Here is a 6,639-nt window from a genome sequence, read left to right as displayed (position 1 = left end):
GAATCTTCTTCTTCTTCTTAATTGGCGCTATAACCGCTTAGGCGATTTTGGCGGAGTTAACAAAGAACAGTCGTTTCTTTCTCGTGCTAACCGGCGCCAGTTGGACACACCAAGTGAAGCCAAGTCCTTCTCCACCTGATCTTTCCAAACGGTACCGCATCGAATACTTTCAAAGCCGGGGCGTATGTATCCATTCGGACAACATGCAGCGTAGCCGCTGGATCTTTATTCGCTGCGCTATGTCTATGTCGTCGTAAAGCTCATACAGCTCATCGTTCCATCGCCTGCGATATTCGCCGCTGCCAAGGTGCAAAGGTCCAAAAATCGTGCGTAGAATCTTTCTCTCAAACACTCCACGCATCGCTTCATCAGATGTTGTCATCGTCCAAGCTTCTGCGCCATACTTTAGGACGGGCATGATGAGAGCCTTGTAGAGTGTTAGTTTTGTTCGTCGAGTGAGGACTTTACTGCTCAGTTGCCTACTTGGTCCAAAGTAGCACTTGTTGGCAAGAGAGATTCTACGTTGATTTCAAGGCTGACATTGTTTTCGGTGTTAATGCTGGTTCCTAAATACACGAAGTCTTCTACAACCTCGAAATCAGTTTTTACAAATACAAAAAAAGTGATTTTGAGTAATGCAACTTTTTATTTGACCTTTACGCTTGTCTGTTTGTATATTGCACTTGTTTAGTTCCCAAGTGTCAAATATGACTAACGTACGCCGCCATTTGAAAAAATATAAACTTTACGATAGGGTGATTAATTTTGAATAAATGATACTCGTAGCATTTTTGGTCCATAATAAATTTGCACGCTTGTTGTGAAGTTGAATAGTTGCAAAATTGAATTTTGTTTTGAATTTTTATATGATTTGTACTTATGGGTTGAATTTTAACCTTACACTAATTTTAATTTATTTTTTTTTTTTTTAATAAGAATTAATACCTTTTGTTTTATAAATACTTATACTCGTATATTTAAGGGGTTATATACCTTGTGAGCCCTAAAAATGGACGATTGTCATACTTTTTTTTAAATATGTTTTAGAACTTTTATTCAAATGAAGCATGTGGGTAACTCTTACTCTACAATACATTTTGGTGTTTTTATTTAAAAAAATTTTATTATTTATTGTTGGTATCGCCCCTCCCCCGAAACGCCGTTTTTTAGAAGAGGCTTGCGGTGATTACGGTAGCGCATGAGCAGCTCAACTGAAATCAAAAAAAATTAAATGATTATTGCAGAAAAATGTTTTTTAGTGAATCTGAAGGCTTTATTTACCCAAAAAAAATTTTCTCGATGACGAAACCACTTTGCACGAAAAAAACGATTTTGAGCGGCTGAATAATTAAAAAAAAAATTAAATCCAGCGAACTATGCAAATATTTATAAAAAGTGAACCGTTCAGATTCACGAGGTTGTAACTTCGAATAATTAAAAAAAAGTTTATGCAAATCGGTCAAATAGTTTTTGATAAATAATGATCACCGCGACGGTAATTTTCAAAAAACACGACTTCGAGGTAATCGCATCTAAGCTTTTGAGTGCACTTCATTTATGGATAAGGTCGCGCGCTTCCACGGTCTATAACTTTCGTTCTAGTGCTCCGATCTTTATGATTTTTTGAATTTATATTTTTAAGATGATGTACTTTTAGAATATGCCATTAAAAAAGTTTCGATTTTTTAGTCCAACACAAGGTATATACAGTGCACTCGCGGTAACTCGAATAGCCGCTAAGTCGAACGACGTGCTAACTCGAACACATTTTTTTCCCTATTGACTTCTTTGTAACTCGAACAATATTAAAGCGCTATAACTCGAACAAACAAACAAATTTATTTGTACACACATTCTTTTCAAACATGTACATTTTGTACATACATACATATGTAATAGTACATGTATATAAATTATATGTATACTAGTGTATTGTCCATATGAATATTTCGACGTTAATATCCCGTTAGTTTTATGGGAACAACATCTTGCATTGACCAAATTGCTTTAAATTTGTCATTTGTAGTGTAACAGTGCACGTGAGTAATGGATCGTAAAAGGTTGAAGTGAGGGCTGAAGTCCTTAACAAAATTAAACGTGGACGTAGTGTTACTTCTCTAGCGAAGGAATATGGGGTAGCCAAGTCCACCATAAGTCTTATAAAAAAGAAAGATAAGGCAATTTTAAAAGCAGTAAACAACACGTTTTTGGGTCCTGGGAAGAGGAGAACTTTAAAAGCTTCTGAGTTTCCTAAAATGGAAGCCGCTTTATACAAATGGTTTCTGTCCCAAAGAAAAAAGAATTACCCAATAAGTGGACTCATCTTGAAAGAAAAAGCGAAAGCTTTTCATACCCAGTTGTGTGGAGAAAATTCTACATTTTTTACCAGTGACGGGTGGCTTCAAAACTTTAAGAAACGTTATGGAGTACGCTTGTTAAAAATTTCTGGAGAAAAACTGTCATCACAGCCAGAGCTGGTAGACCCTTTCAAAATGGCTTTACAAGAAAAAATAAAGGAAATGGAGATATGTGCCGACCAAATCTATAACGCCGACGAGTCCGGATTGTACTGGAAACTTCTTCCTGAGAAAACTTATGTTTCGTTGTCGGAAAAACAAGCACCGGGAAGAAAGTCTGAAAAGCAGCGTTTTACATTTATGGCATGCACTAACGCCACCGGCAACCATAAGCTTAAACTTCTCGTTATTGGCAAAGCAAGAAATCCTCGTGTTTTCAAAAATTTTAACTGTCCGGTGGAGTACAAAATTTCCAAATCAGCCTGGATGACTTCGGCGATTTTCAAAGACTGGTTTCATAATTCGTTCGTGCCGCAGGTAAAATCCAGATTCATTAAAACAATTTTTTTAACCAAGTTAAATGACTTTAATATTTAGGTAAGAAAATATTTGAAAGATGGGGGACTACCTGAGAAGGCTCTTCTTCTAATTGATAATGCCCCATCACATCCCAACGAAATCGAATTAAAGTCCGAGGATGGTTTAATTTTAACTATGTTTATGCCGCCGAATGTGACACCATTGATCCAGCCAATGGACCAAAATGTAATTCGTATAACGAAACTATACTACAGAAATTTTCTACTGGCTTCCATTTTCAACAATAATTGCGATATAACCGAATCTATGAAAAAAATTAATTTAAGAGATTCAGCAACTTTATTAGATGCAGCTTGGAGTCGGTTAGAAAAGGAAACTGTATCCAAATGTTGGAAAAACATTTTGAGTTTTGATAACTTAGGCGACTCTGATGAAGATAATATTCCATTGAGCGTTTTAAAAAAACAATTGTTGGAAGAAAACCAGATAGTAACAGACTCTATTCTTAATAAGCTTAACAATTTAGCCCCACAGGTATTCTGACTGGAATATATGTTTTAAAACTTTGACTTCTTTATGAAAAACATAATTTACAGGTCGAATTTACGCTTCATGATGTTAACAAATGGAATGATGGTGCCGAATTTACCGACACAGAAGAAATAATTGAAACTAGTGATTCTGAGTCTGAGTTTAACAACACAACTGAGACATGTGAGCGGATATCATCTGAGGAGGCAGTTAGCTCTATCAATAAGGTAATTCAGTGGGCCACAACTGAACAAGTAAGCCCCGCAAAGGTTAACACTCTTCAATTGCTGCGTGAAAAAGCCATATTCAACATTGCTGCAGGCAAGAAAAGACAAACACACATTACAGCATTCTTTTCGGCCTAACTTTTCTGTTAAAGCTGACTTTTTTGTGTAACTGACACAAAGACTGCCAAATATTTGATGAAAAATATTGAAACGAATTAATTATTTTAAACATATTCATGTTCATATCCATATGTAAATAAATAAATAAATTTAATTGAAAAAAATCGATATCGATGACTGTTTTTTTAACATAGCACACTCAATTGATAAGTCGAACAAATTCGATAAATCGAACAGCGCCTGTTTTAATTAGTTCGAGTTATGGCGAGTGCACTGTACATACATATATATAAAAGGGGTTATACAGATTTCTTTATTATTTCTTTTGTAAATTTTTTTGGGAAAATATTTAAAGTTTTTTTCATTTTACACGTTGTGGAACATATCCCCAAATTTACCATATGTCGCATGTATTTTTTACACGATTTTTTTTTTGCACGTATTTCTAAGGAGCGTATCTGCCGTGTAAAAATAGAGTTGGGTATACTTGATAATTAAAAAATCTTGGTATCTTTATTTTTTAGTCTTGTTTTGAAGTGTTTTGTTTTTTTATATCTACTATATAAAGCAATCAATGCACACCACTAATTACACAGGCCTGCAAAATCTCGCTTTTTTACAGCTTCTAAAACGGCTATGGGTGTTTCCGGAAGTTTTTTTTATGCTGAAAACGAATATGACCTTGAAAATGCTCCAGCACGTCAGGATTTTTGGCAATTTGAGGTTAAATAGTCAAAAAATGCAGATTTTGGCCATTTTTTTAATTTTTTTTTTGAGCAAGGTAAAGTTTTTTTTTAATTTTCCACAACGGCATCGCAAAGTACTACTCTTTAACTTTAAGGTCCTTCTTTAAAAATATTTTTACGATTAATGTAAAAAAAGTTATTCTATTTTGAATTAGAGACTTTTAGATATGCAAATTCAACCTTTCTAACTCTCTAACGCCCCTGTAAAGGGCGAATTCAAAATAGTATAACTTTTTTCATATTAATCGCAAAAATATTTTTAAAAATGGATTTTAAAGCTGAAGACTAGTACTTTGCGATGCCGTTGTGGAAAATTAAAAAAAAACTTTACCTTGCTCAAAAAAAAATTAAAAAAATGGCCAAAATCTGCATTTTTGACTATTTAACCTCAAATTGCCAAAAATCCTGACGTGCTGGAGCATTTTCAAGGTCATATTCGTTTTCAGCATAAAAAAACCTTCAGGAAACACCCATAGCCGTTTTAGAAACTGTACCTCGCAGGACTGTGAAATATATCCGATACATTTTGGTACATAAACTTTATTTTTACTTAATTGTAAAATGTGAAAAATTGATGAGTGATATAACTTCTTAATAATTTTTTTCGTAATCAGGACACCAAATTACAAAGTAATTAGTTAAAATTATCGAAAAAGTTTTTTGGTTGTTGGCCTGTGTTATTAAAAAATAATCCAAAACTCCGGAAAATAGCACAGTGAGAATAGCAAACAAAGCACCACCAGTGCTGGTTATAGTGGTGGGAAGGGTTCGGAGTGCATCCCAACAAAACGGAAAAAAACTGAAGCCACTCTACAAGAACACCACTGATTATAAAAGGTGGAGCAAAATTCGTTCTCACCTAGAGTACGCTGTTACCATTACGACCTTACAATCAACTCTCGATTAATAAGGGTGGTTAAGTTTCAAGGGCCGGTCATGATTTTGAATGAAATACATTTTTTTTAGGAAATTATTGTCATTTCTCTTTATTATGATAATATTGGTATGGTTCAATTACGTTGGGGACAAAATATCGGCCAAATAGTCGCCGCGGCCTCGGCGGCATACCTCCATCTGATGGTCCCAATTTTCGATAACGCTGAGGCATAATTGAGGTTCTATGCCGTTAATGTGCCGAATTATCTCATCCTTTAACTCTTGAATTGTTTCTGGCTTATCGACGTACACCTTTACCCCAAAGAAAGAAGTCCGGTGTCATTGACGTTTAGGTGTGGTTCACATTCAACATCGGCCCTTGAAATTTAACCACCCTTTAGAATAGAACGCGTTCAAAAAATTTTTCTTAAGCAAGCATTACGTTCCCTCCGATTTGAGTCGCCTGTTCCATCCTGTAATTCTCGGCTAAAGCTAATTAATCCAGAATCTATCACTACAAAATTACAATTACTCAATAAGCTGTGAAGTCTTTTTTCTGTTTTCTGCGTAGCTCGTCAACAAAGAGGACCAGATTTTGCGAACTTGACGCACGAATTGCTTTAAATCGTAGACTATATTTTCGACAAGATGCGTTTTCATAGTTCCCCACACATTTTCAATGGGTTTGGCGTCAGGGGACTGGGAAGGCCAGCCCAATACTGTAACGCCATTTTTTTTTTGTTTTGTTGCTTTTCAATGTGTTTTTCTGAGAGCAGTGGCTTTGATGATGTGGGACGGTAGGATATGTTCGCCTCCTTCATTCGTTCGATGGTGTTGATACTCACATCTATTCCCTTTTCAGCAAGAACTAATCGGGATTGGCGTAGTCATAAAGAAGGATGGCTCTTAAAAAGTTGGACGATCACTTTATCCTTCTCGCTTCAAGTTACGCTCGGAAAAGTCATCAACATTTATCCATTTTATTTAGTTTTTACTTTGACGTTTTTCTTTGCACTAAAAATAATGATCTATTACACAGAAGACACAGGGTTGTATGTCCTAAAATATGATTATTATCTGGGATTACTTTATAATCTCAGATTTTGGAAGAGAAATTTTGTATGGGAAATCTCGCTTTTTAATTACGGATTGGGAGTTAAGCACGAAAAAGTAGAACATCTACTTATATGTGAATGTATTATTAGGAAGTTGAAAACTCACTGACCCCAACCTATTCTCGAACCCACTCATTCTTTGCTTTTCGCATTTTCTTGCTAAAAATAACAATATTAAAATACTCAC

The 6,639-nt window shown here is 35.2% G+C and overlaps 1 long non-coding RNA gene across 1 annotated transcript; it reads right to left on the bottom strand.

Moving 5' to 3' along the window:
• Positions 1-944: 944 nt before the first annotated feature.
• On the bottom strand, positions 945-6,387 carry LOC128864811 (uncharacterized). Its single transcript, XR_008454718.1, has 3 exons — positions 6,183-6,387; positions 1,282-1,340; positions 945-1,211 (listed from the first exon to the last, which is right to left on the bottom strand). It is a non-coding gene; the product is annotated as an uncharacterized LOC128864811 (long non-coding RNA).
• Positions 6,388-6,639: the final 252 nt, after the last annotated feature.

Source organism: Anastrepha ludens, chromosome 2, assembly GCF_028408465.1.
Source record: "Anastrepha ludens isolate Willacy chromosome 2, idAnaLude1.1, whole genome shotgun sequence".
Taxonomy (NCBI): Eukaryota; Metazoa; Arthropoda; class Insecta; order Diptera; family Tephritidae; genus Anastrepha; species Anastrepha ludens.
This window is presented reverse-complemented; position numbering and strand designations above follow the sequence as displayed.